The 12,784-nt window shown below is 46.4% G+C and overlaps 1 protein-coding gene across 3 annotated transcripts in view; it reads right to left on the bottom strand.

Moving 5' to 3' along the window:
* RBM47 (RNA binding motif protein 47) overlaps nt 1-12,784 on the bottom strand; it is a 151,474-nt gene that overhangs the window by 106,262 nt on the left and 32,428 nt on the right. The window contains exon 1 of one of the 3 annotated variants that reach the window (XM_084900930.1): nt 2,052-2,110. The exons of the other annotated variants lie outside the window; for them this stretch is intronic. The gene's annotated coding sequence lies outside the window, so the exon portion shown is untranslated. Of the gene's footprint in view, nt 1-2,051; nt 2,111-12,784 lie in introns of those variants that run through there. 3 annotated transcript variants of the gene reach the window in all.

Below are 12,784 nucleotides of genomic sequence, written 5' to 3'. Positions count from 1 at the left end.
GCTGTGCGAAGTAGAAGCCCTGAGTGAGTCACTCAGGAGCACATGACTGTGCTAGTTCCTTCTGGGTCCGCTTCCTGGAACAGCCTTCCTGGGAGTGCTGAGCCGACAGATGGGACGGGTTTCGGTTCTGGGAAAGAGGCTCATTCCAATCGCTGCTCCACACTCCAGCGCTGCCTGCTGGTGACCCCGGCCTCGGAGGGCCATGGGCAGCCGCGGACAGAGACTTCCTCAAACAGAAATGCCTGCTCCCCAAGGAGGGCCCCCGACCCACAGGCTGTCCGCAGACTAACCTCCTGGCAGGTGGCCTCAGAAAGACCCCGGAGTGAGAAGCTTAAGGAAGACAGTTCTAGAAACAGCTCACGTGATAGTCCAAACAAATGCAGAGTGTAACAGGCACCTGGTCAGATTCTATGCAAAAACAATGATGTTCCTCTCTACCAATAATTTTCTCCTCCTGTGTCCCAACTTTTAAAAAAAAAATTTTTTTTAATCCTGAATTCCCTTTCCAGATCCTCTCTGATGGTGTTTCATGCTTTTAAAAAAAAAAAAAAAAAAAAAAAAAAAAAAAAAAAAAAAAAAAAAAAGATCTGGATTAAACATAGAATTACAAAGAGACAGGAATGTCGCCAAAGGGGAAACCAAAAGCCTCAAACTCAGCCTTATCACAGACACTCTCAAACTGGCGTTTACCCCTATTTCAGCACAAATCTTCTGATTAGATAGCTGTAGTACCATTGTGCTTTTCCCTGGTGAGGAAGCCAACACACACACACACACACACACACACACACACACACAGGAGTCTACCTGGGGCGCTTAACAGGTATTTGTTGAATAAATGGTCTCCCTCTGATTCCATTTCTACTTCCATTCATTTTCAGTGTTCTTCGCTTTTCCTTTCTATACCCTTACCTAGTGTCAAGGCCTAGTTATAGTTCATTGTTCTTACATCTAAAAGCTTGTATTTGGGGGCCTTTCCTATAATTTTCTCTTGCCTAAACTTCGAGAATTACGATGCTACATAGGATACCAAGAGGTTTAAGAGACCTAACTTCTCTGTTCCTCCGATCCTCCATCTATAAATGGTGTGAGAACAGTCTGTGCTGTGAGAGGACTGACCAAGACAATGCTCCTAAGATACCTAACACGATGCCCAGTGCATGGTGCACAGCTCGAGCAGCCTGCCTGCCGCCGATGAATAAAATCCCCCGTTAAACAGCATTACTAGTTCAGGTTGTCTCTGTCGTTAAAATGTTGTCACTTTTAAAAGGAATGATGAGCCCTAGCCGGTTTGGTTCAGTGGATAGAGCATCAGCCTGCGACTGAAGGGCCCCCGGTTCGATTCCAGTCAAGGGCACACAGGCTCGATCCCATTGTGGGGCGTGCAGAAGGCAACCAATCAATGAATCTCTCATCATTGATGTTTCTACTGGTACCTCTCTTTCCCTCTCCCTTCCTCTCTGAAATAAATAAAAAACATATTTTTTTTTAAAAAAGTAATGATGAAAACTAAGGTCTGACTTCAGAGAGAAGCAGATCGTCCACTGCACCCACATTGTGGAGGTTGTGCCAGTCAGAGCACTTAGGAGGTAAATGCACAGTAACAAGCAGCCCTGGGGAAAGCCTGTGAAGCATTCTCCCTGTGGCCACTTCTTTGCTGCCATGTTTTTGTCTTTTGTTTGTTTGTTTTCATTGATTCTGGAGTTACGGGCGTTGGGAAAGTGGACTTAAAGGTAATTATTGACCAGCAGGAATACAAAGCATTTTCTCCCACCCTGATCATTCCTGTGCAGAAAACCGTATGCAGAATCTAGTAGTAATATTTTTTTTTTTTTTTAACCCAGAAATGTTTTCAGAGTGCTCCCAAATCCTAATTCTGTTGCAATACCAGCATGCTGGCTAGCCACCAGGAAATCTTCCTCCACTAAACTTTGTTTAGTTAGCAAAGTCAAATGATTCCACCTCATGGCTATTTCCTAAGTTTGTTTACTTTCACTTAAAAAAAAAAAAAAAAGAAAAAAAAGACAATCTTAGAATCCCAATTGACTGACCTGTATGCTTGAATCCTTTTCTCTTTCTCATTTTCCTCCTCCAAGCCTCCAATACCCTCCTCTCGGTGAAAGAGAGTCACACTGCTCGGGCAAGTGAGTTTAGGTTCCTCATTTGGAACCGGAACTCTAAATCCTCCTTCTGGTTTCAGGGCTCCAAGAATTCCTGAGAACACTACACCACAGCCTTCGGGTACAAAATGAGGAACTCAGACACGTGGCAGAGTCCGGGTGGACATAAGCACAGTGACAGCTGATGGACGTGTTGGGAGGAGAGGGGCCTGAGATGACGGCTGTCGAGTGCTCCCCAATGAGTCAACCAACCAGGGGCTGCATTCACTGGTGGTGTCAGCAGCACCCCTCATGGCCCTTTCCACGCTGCTCACCCTTCACTGTGGTGGCTTATTTCCAACGGCACAGCAAAGCACCAGAGTGACCGTGACCACCTCAGCCCGGTCCTCCTCGCACAATCCCGCCCTTACCTTCTGCAGGCTGCCAATGGGGGTCCCCAGCAGTCCTCGCCCGAGGGCATCTGTACACACAGCAAGGACCTGGCCCTTGGCTTCAGAGAGATGCCAAGCTTGAATCCTGAATCTAGAGTTCCTGATGAAGACTTAAGTTTATTTCACAAAATAACACTGCACTACCGAAACTGGTTTGGCTCTGTGGATAGTGTCAGCCTGCGTATTGAAAGGTCCCAGGTTCGATTCCAAACAATGACATGTGCATTGGTTGTGGGCACATTCCAGTAGGGGTGTGCAAAGGCAGCTGATCGATGGTTCTCTCTCTATTCCTCTCTCTTCCTCTTTGTGAAAAATCAATAAAATATATTTTAAAAAATAATAATAACACTGCACTGATACCAGCTCTATGAGACAACTGGATTGCACGTCAGGTAGAGTCCACGGTAAGAGCTCAAAAGAGGTAGCTATTGTTTTCTGTTACGTTTTAAAATTCGGGGTCTACATCATGAGCTCTCAACAAATGATAAAAGAACAGATTATGTTAGAAGTTAGCTTTGCCTTTTAACATCAAATTAAATCGCTTGTTTGTTTGTTTGTTCCTAAAATACATTACTGGATAGGACACTGCTGACTCACTAACCCTTTAGGAATATAATCAGCCTCAGAACAGAGTGGGCTGAGACAGAGAAAGGACCTGGGAAGGTTCATCCATCATCCACTTCCCTACGGGAGTTTTGTCAGGCCTGGGAAGCAGACAGAGTGCCATGCCTGTGGCCATAAATGATGCACTGGGACAAGCTCACCAACATACAAAAATGGCCGTCTATCACTCTGGCATGCCCGGCCCTGCGGTACTATGAACAAGCGACCATGGAGGGTTCAATTGTGGCTCGTCACTCCTAAGATTTACTCAAAATATTCCGGTTTCAGAACATATTCATCTCACAAGTTTCCAGATATTATTCAATTAAGATCAAAATTCACACATATTGAGGAGTAAGCCCCATCACATCATTCCAGGGTCTTAAAGGAGCTGTAAGCATGTTCCCTGCCCACAAATACCTTTCCCTTATCGGCATCATATAACATAAGTAACAATACAAAACAGTGTTGGATTAAGGAACAAAATAACTGCCATGACACAGTATAGGATTCACTCTCCTTGTACTCGGTACCCTTCCCCTCTGCCGGAGGCTGATCCATGTGGAACTGTCTCCCTTGCCCTCTGGCACCCCCCGGGGCTAGGCCAATGGGGGCATGGGCAGAAGGTGAGAGACGGGGAGCAGAGAAGGTCAGGGCATCCATTCAGTGGGCTCCCAGGCTTCCGGGGGACAGCAGGGTGGCTGCGGGCCTGCTCCAAGCAACCATTTTCTCTCCGTTTTTGGAGCACTTCACAATCCCTTCCTGGTTTCCCTAAACCTCCATAACCCCTTTAATAATCCTCTTCAATTACCTGTTGAGTGTACGTCTCTTTCCGTTCGGGAATCTGACTGACAGAGCTCCCTCCATCCTCCCACAAAGACAGCATCACTCAGGAAACTAGCATTTGTTTCACAGCAACTAGGCTGAAGGGACTGCGGGAAGAAGACCTTAACTGAGGGGTATTTCCCCCAAGAACCAAGCTCTTAGAGCAAGTGCTGCCGAAACCAGTTTGGCTCAGTGGATACAGCATCAGCCTGTGGACTGAGGGGTCTCAGGTTCGATTCCGGTCAAGGGCATGAACCTTGGTTGTGGGCACCTCCCCAGTAGTGGGTGTGCAAGAGATGACTGATCGATGATTCTCTCTCATCGATGTTTCTAACTCTCTATCCCTCTCTCTACCTCTCTGTAAAAAATCATAAAATATAAAAAATAAATTAATTAAATAAATAAAATGCTGTGTGTTTCCCTTTCCTATTAAAAAAGAAGAAGGAGGAGGAGGAGGAGGAGGAGGAGGAGGAGGAGAAAAAGAAGAAGTGCCTGCTGAGTGCGTTGGGTGCTGGAGGTAGGCGGGCACCAAGGCCTCACACACTAAAGGGAAAGACGGTCCATACAGAGTAAACAAGATCCTTTCAGACAGCGGGAGGTGCTGAGAGGCACACCCAGCAGGGCAATGGGTGCAGCCTGGCAGGGATCGGGGAGAGAAGGCCACTCCCCGATATCCGTGCTGAGAACTGAACGAGGAAATGAAGGAAGCCTAGCAGAGCTGACGAGAAGAACAGTTTAGATACACACCGGGCAAACACCTGGTGCACATGCCCTGCAGCAGGAGCACGCGGGCTGGCCTGTTTTGTGTTTCATTCCAGGAACAGGAAACTGTAGTTGGAATCTGGTGACAGAGGCAGAGGAGAGAGAGCCGAGTTGGGAAGGTGGCCAGGGGTCTTATGGCAAAGGGCCTTAGGAGCCACGGGGAGGAGCTGGGGTCTTATTTATTTATTTGTCTGTTTGTTTGTTTTTTAAATATATTTTATTGATTTTTTACAGAGAGGAAGGGAGAGGGATAGAGAGTTAGAAACATGGATGATAGAGAAACATCGACCAGCTGCCTCCTGCACAGCCCCCACCGGAGATGTGCCTGCAACCAAGGTACATGCCCTTGACCGGAATCAAACCTGGGACCTTTCAGTCTGCAGGCAAACGCTCTATCCACTGAGCCAAACTGGTTAGGACTCGTTTGTTTTTAACTGAACTCATTGTGATGCCCTCACAGAGTAAACTGGGGAGAACCCTGTGGACCAGGACACAGAGCCTCCTGTTGTGACCCATCAGACCAGTCCTCTTCTGTATTAACATCATGAGAAACACTTACATGTGATTTTAAATTTACGGCAGCCACATGTCAAAAAGTACAAAAACCAGCTGACATATATTTTCTTTAACCTCAACATATCCCAAACATTACCACTTCAACACGTAATCGATATAAAAAATTAATTACTAAATAAGATAGTTCACATGAATTTTTTTCTTTAACCACACCTTCAAAATCTGGGTATGTTTTATGCTTAAAGCACGTCCCAATTTGGATGCTAAGTGTTCATCAGAAATAATCAGCATAACATAAAATTTATGGTTGAAAAAAGTAGATTCACACATCCAAGTTACTCTAACATACTTTAAGCTTACCAATAAAGCTGTGTTTAATAAGAAATACTTTACAGGGCCTCAGTTTGTAAGTTAATTAAAGTTAAGAATTCAGCTCGGTCACAGTAATTCAGAAGCCACAAGCAGTCGGTGGCTTTGGACGGCACAGAGCAGAGGCAGAATATGAACTGACAGCCCTCTACTTACAGGGCAAACCCCTAGGCATTCACTATTCCCATTACAGCTGCACAAAACGCGGCTGAGAAACACAGAGACAATAACCGAGGGACGTTATGAATTCATTGCTCTGCTTTTCTAATAGGTTGTACTTGAGGTCATTACATGAATGCCTACTCCATGTGACTGGACTACTTAAAGATTTTATCCTAACAAATCCTTGCTCGCAAAACCAAGAAAACTAAGAGGATTATGTGTTTCCATGTTAGTTAAAACTAGAAAAACAGAGTTGCTGCTGTTTGTTTTAAAACTTTATTGTACACAAGGGGGAAAAAACTGTAGGGGATGAAATTCATGAGCCAAATAAAAATAAAAAGGGGAAAATAAGATCAAATTCCTTTGAGCCTAATTCTTTTTTTTTAAGTATATTTTTATTAATTTCAGAGAGGAAGAAAGAGGAAGAGAGAGATAGAAACATCAGGGATGAGAAGCATCGATCGGCTGCCTCCTGCACGCCCCACACTGGGGATGGAGCACACAACCCGGACATGTGCCCTGACCAGGAATTAAGTGGGACCACCTGGTTCATAGCTTGACACTCAACCACTGAGCCATGCGGGCCTGGTGAGCCTAATTCTTATGCATCCATTTCATTTCCAGGCACCAGAACAAATCTGCAATCATCAAAAACTGTGACATTTATTGCAAAAGTAAAGAAGCAACTAAATTATCCCATATTCACCTAATTGTTTCATTAGGCTCTAATATACTGTTCTTTAAAGGTCTTACCTAAAGATGAAGCGCATACATTACACAACTGCCTATTATTTTCCTGCCTCAAACTGGTAGTGTTGGTTAACCAGGCTAACCACATTGGTGGGGCTTCTTGGGCTAAACCCATTCTTAGCACCCATACTGACATCCTTGAAAGTAGCTGCAAATTAATTGTTAATTAACTTAAATCAACAACAAAATCAAAGAAATCTAGGCATTCCAGGAGACAGAGGCGTTTCAGCACATGACCAAGCATGCCTTACTAACCACACTCCCACTGTCACTAATGAGATCATGCCAGGTCACCCGTCAAAGCTCTTTAGGGCATGCACAAAGGCTATTTTTATTCATTACTGATGTCCAACACCAAAGGCAATGCCTGGCAAACAGGCACTCTAGAAATATTTGTTGAATGAGTGAATGAATGAATACATAGATTCTGGAGAACAAAAGTGGAGTAATCATTCTTTAGTATGCTGGAAGGTGGGAAGCATGATGGCACTCTTTAAAAAAAAAAATTGTATTGATTTCAGAGAGGAAGGGCGAGAGAGAAACATCGTTGAGGAGAGAGAATCATTGATCAGCTACCTCCTGCACACCCCTATTGGGGGTCAAACCCAAAACCCAGACATGTGCCCTGACCGGTAATGAAACTGTGACCTCCTGGTTCATAGGTCAACGATCAACCATTGAGCAACACCAGCCAGGTATGGTGGCATTCTTTATCTCTTCCCATACAAACCTTTCTCCAACCCTAAGCCCCTTCCCCAAAATACACTGATATGTCAAGTCCACTCGGTTCTAAGTTCACTAAATGACCAGCACTGAGCTAAAGGCGAATGGACCAGCAATTAATTCCTAAGGGAGGGTACCCGTCTTAGAGAGTTAGTGTGTTAGGAAGACACCGTAAAAGCTGCCTCCCACCTCCCACTCCTGCGCAGACATGTTGAATGTAGGGATCAATGTATTATAATCTGCTGGGTTCATCCTACTGAGGTTTGGGATCAAGAACCGGTTCTTTGGGTAGTGAGTGTGTGTGTGTGTGTGTGTGTGTGTGTGTGTGTATGTGTGTGTGGAAGGGGGGTCCCCTAAAGAATGTAACTGTGAAAAAAAAGAGGCTCCTCAAACCGGAAAGAGAACCTGGAAGGTGAGCCTTTGATCGCCAGGAATAGAAACTCCAGTGTTGGGTGTTTGAGTGTCAGACTCGGGAGGACGCGCCTGGGCGCCAGGGGGTTAGTCACCGCCTCTGTTGCACGGAGACGAGAGGGAGACAGACCTAGAGCAGAGGCCCGCCTACCAGCAAAGACGGAAAAGCCTTCTCTTGTCAATCGGAGTGTGTAGTCTGCATGCCACTTTGTGTTTATTCCACCCCCTCAAGCATCCTCTATCCAGCGTGGACTCGAGTTTTAACGCGGGAGTAGAGCTCCTGAGAACAGCCAGGAGGACGTGGGTAACAGTAATGGGTAAGAGCCGTCCAAGGGTGAGGTGGTCCTCGGAAGAGAGTCCCAGGGAGGAGGACCAGGCACCCCCACCACTGCTGACCCCCTCCATTAGCCCATTTGGAAGATCTGAGTTCCTCTAAGGGTGTTTTCCGAGTTCCCTTACAGAAAACATGCATAAACACATACACAGCAGGTGAATACAAGATGGCAGCATGAAGGGATGGACGGGAGATGCAGGACAGCTGTGTGCAGGCAATGAACAAATGTTTTAGAAAACAGGGTGGCCTTGGGCGTGTCCCATGACTTGAGCCTCAGTGTCCTCATCAAATGGGGGTTGGGGCTGAATATTTTTGCCAAAGGGATGTCCTGCTCTGACACGAGCAACTAGCCTAAGTGCTAAAAGGTGGGGGCACACTGAGGGCTCAGAGATCAGCATGGAGGAGTCTACTGTGCTGGGTGGCTGGAAAGGGCTTTGGGGAGGAGGCGGGACTTGAACCGGGACTGAGGACAAGGAGGATTTGAGTATCTGGCAAGACAGGCAGAGGGAAAGGGCAAAGGGAAGAACAGTTTGACCAAGACTCACAGCCTTAAGTGTGGGACTGTGTGTGGTGTGTTGGGGGAAGTCCTCACTGCTGACTGAGGAGGCGGGTCCTAGGAGCTGGAGCTGAGGCTGAGCGGGAGGAGGAGCTGTGGGCAGGGGTGGGGAGTAACGGGAAGGAAGAGACCAGAAGCCTTGCCGCCCTTCCCTCCTCCCTCTGGTTCCAAACATTTACCCAGTACATTCAATGGACGTGTGTCAAGACTCTGTGCCAGGCATTAGACGCTGCAGAGAGGTAGGGATGGTAGAGGGACATGGACACGCAATAGGAAGACAAAATAAGCCTTTTCCTTCCACCTCTATGAATCCTTTTCCCCGCCAAGCAAGTGTTAGAGTTCATTTTTTTAACTTGATTTCACTAAATAAAATATTGGAGAGGTGGGGTGGGGCATTCTGAACATTTTAACCCACAACTACAAGACAGACCTTGGCATTTTCCTTAACCATCAGAGCCTCTGTCTATAGAATGGGCATACTGACACCCTTGGAAGTAGCTGTAAAAATTAAATGAATGCCCAGGGCATGGGTGAGGAGAAGGGGGCAGACTAATTAGGGTTAATTAACTTAAACAGCAAGCAGCAGTGCCCTAGACCAGGGGTTGGCAAACTCATTAGTCAACAGAGCCAAATATCAACAGTACAACGACTAAAATTTCTTTGGAGAGCAAATTTTTAAACTTAAACTTCTTCTAATACCACTTTTCTCCAAAATATCGCCCAGGTGATATTTTGTGGAAGAGCCACACTCGAGGGGCCAAAGAGCCGCACGTGGCTCGCGAGCCGCAGTTTGCCAACCCCGGCCCCAGACCAACGCTGGTTACTTGGTAGTCCCACTGTTTTCCTTTCAGGGAAGTAAAAAGGATGGAACTGCTGTTCCAGGGAATTGTAGTGACTTGACCACGTGACAAAGCCAGGCTCTACATTGGACCTCTGCCAGGCAGCACCATGAGTGAGTCGCATTGCAGCCTATGTGTTCCCCATTTGTCAGTGGCTGGCCAGAATCTCTCTTTTGCCTGGCCAGTCAGGAGACCTTGCTGTGTCAGCTGGGACAGGGACCCCAGCCCAGGGCCCTCCCCACTGAGTCCCCACTTCTCCCAAAGTGTGCAAAACCTTCCCAGACCTGGACTTAAGGACCTGCAACTCAAAGGGCCAGTGACACGCAGCAAACACAGAGCCACGGCATGAACTGGGGTGAGGCCAGAGGAAGGGCAGATAAACGGCAGATAAACTTGAATTTCAGATAAAACCACCAATACAACTTCATTTGTTAACTATGGCAACCTTAGGTCAACAGGAAACTGAAGACTGCTTGCAAGGTGGGTCCCCCAGGGAAGGTAAGCAGGGAAACTGTCCAGCCCCTGAGGCTTCTCCATTTAAACTCAATGCTTCTTCCCCAAGGTCACTATTGCTGGGGTGGCTTCCCTTTCAGAATGCAAAGAGTCACAACTGAATACACAGTAAGAATAATGGCGACCTGGATCATCCTTGCTTATGTCTCATTAAAACTGAACCTTTCGCCCAAACTGGTTTAGCTCAGTGGATAGAGCGTCGGCCTGCGGACTGAAAGGCCCCAGGTTCAGTTCTGGTCAAGGGCATGTACCTTGGTTGCGGGCACATCCCCCGTGGGGGGTGTGCAAGAGGCAGCTGGTCGATGTTTCCCTCTCATCGATGTTTCTAGCTCTCTATCCCTCTCCTTTCCTCTCTGTAAAAAAAATCAATAAAAAAATATATTTTTTTAAAAAAACAAAAAAACTGAACCTTCTCCTCAAAGGATGACCAAGCATAGCAAGAAATGTTCCGGTAGTGGAGGAAGTCGTGGCACTTCCTTAAAAACACTCAAGCATAAGTGAGTTTGCTTCTGAAGTTCATACAGAAATTCACTGGCCTGGGTGAGAGCTTAGAAGTTTCCCACGTGTGGCAGTAACTAGACTTTGATCAAAGGGACAGATTGATTTCGTTCCAACTATGTCTATCCTCTCAAATGCCTGGGTTGGACTTGGAATGTAGTGATGAGCTGCTCACAGCTGTAAATTATTTTTTGAGAATTAAGACTCCAAAGGAAGATCCTGCATTGATGGGGCAGGGGTGGAGGGTGGGGGTGCAACATCTATACTCATAAAAGGGTAATATGCTAATTAGACCAGACGTCTTCCAGACATCCTTCCAGATAAAGCCATGGTGGTGGGGGCCAAGGCAGAGGTGGTTAGGGGTGATCAGCCTAGCAGGGGAGAGCAGTTAGGGGCAATCAGGCAGGCAGGCAGGCAGGTAGGTGAGCAGTTAGGAGCCAGCAATCCTGGATTGCAAGAGGGATGTCCAACAGCCAGCAGTCAGATATCCCCCAAGAGGTCCCAGGTTGGAGAGTGTGCAGGCCAGGCTAAGAGACACCCCCCATGCACCAATTTTGTGCTCTGGACCTCCAGTCTATAAAAATAAAAGCATAATATGCTAATTAGACCAGAGGTGGGAAAAAGGGAGCCACCGGGGCTGCAAGGGAGGGATCCAGGCAGCTGTGGCTGTGAAGCCTTACTCTTGCACAAGTTTCGTGGCATTGGGCCTCTAGTGAGTTAATGAGAGACTGGGCAGGGCAAAAAGCAGGGCTAGTGGGGGACACAGAAGAGCAATACCGAAGAGCTATAGTCCTCTCCACCCCCTGTTGGCAATGGGAAACACCGTCATGTCCAACAGTGGTTGCATTGGAATTTTCACTGACATGTAAGTGTTGTGTTCTCTTTCAATCTCTTCCCATCCCTTCTATTATATCAAAAATTCTGATATTTGATTAGTGGTGGCTTAGGTCTGAGGAGAAGGGGGATAGAGCAGTACGGGCCAAAGGTTTTATCTTTGAGGTGATGAAAATATTCTAAATTGACTGTAGTGATCATTGCACATACCTGTGACTATGCTAAAATTCATTGAATTGTACACTTCAAATGGGTGAATTGTATGGAATGTAGATTCTATCTCATTAAAATGTGTGTGTGTTTTTTTTAAAATATATTTTATTGATTTTTTACAGAGAGAAAGGGAGAGAGATAGAGTTAGAAACATCGATGAGAAAGAAACATCTATCAGCTGCCTCCTGCATACCCCCACCTAGGGATGTGCCCGCAACCAAGGTACATGCCCTGGACCGGAATCAAACCTGGGACCTTTCAGTCTACAGGCTGACGCTCTATCCACTGACTAAGCCAAACCGGTTTTGGCACAATAAAATGTTTTTTGTTTTTTAATTCAGGTACTTAGGAAGGTCAAATGGAGGACACTGATCCTAAGTGCCTGAGGGGGCAAGGAAGGCAAGTCGGGAAGCAGCGACTTTCATTTCTTTCTCTATTTTTGGTAGGGGCCATCTTTCACTTTCCTCTAGCTTCATTATTAGAAAAAACAGCAACTCAAGCGGTCTGACCTTCGGCCTCACTAAAAAAAGGTGGGGCTACGACAACAGAGAGGACTTTCCCCAACCACCAGGGGCAGAATGGGCAGCCCACACTGCACTGTGTGGGCTGTTGCCAGGCAGATATGTTGGGTACCGATTAACGCTTTGAGTCCTGCATCGGGACATTCTGGGTGTGAGGCTGGAAATCTGAAATGTTATACAACCATCACTTCTTGGCAGTTGCCAGGCAGATATGTTGGGTACCGATTAATGCTTTGTTTTGTGTGTGTTTTTGTTTTTGAAGAAATTCAGATGTGTGCAGAGGGTGGGGAGGATCTCTTAAATTTTAAATATGGGCAACTGACTCAATTGTTAACGACTGAGCAAGACAACGATGCCTGGAAGAGGAAACCCAACACCTCTTGGGGGCCTCGTTTTGCCCATTTACAGCCTCTTAGCTACGATCACTAAGCGGTCCTGGTAGAGATCCCTGTTCCTGGGCAAGGGCCCTGGTATCCATGCTGAAGACACACTGCCTCACTGGTAATCAGTACTTAGCTTAGCTGTGGTTAACTTAAAAAGCAACAGTCCTTGCCAAAACTGGTTTGGCTCAATGGTTGAGCATCGACCTATGAACCAGGAGGTTACGATTTGATTCCCAGTCAGGGCACATGTCTGGGTTGTGGGCTCAATCAGTGTGGGGCATGCAGGAGGCAGATTTTCTCTCATCACTGATGTGTCTCTCTCTCTCCTTCTCACCTAAAAAAAAAAAAAAAAAAGAAGGCAACAACCCAAAGGGTGGAAACAATGCAAATGTCCATCAACAAATGAATAGATAAACAAAAC

The sequence above is a fragment of the Pipistrellus hanaki genome, assembly GCF_964339955.1.
Source record: "Pipistrellus hanaki genome assembly, chromosome: 1".
In the NCBI taxonomy this organism is placed as follows: Eukaryota; Metazoa; Chordata; class Mammalia; order Chiroptera; family Vespertilionidae; genus Pipistrellus; species Pipistrellus hanaki.
The sequence above is the reverse complement of the archived record's forward strand: the minus strand, read 5'-3'. Positions and strand labels throughout refer to the sequence as shown.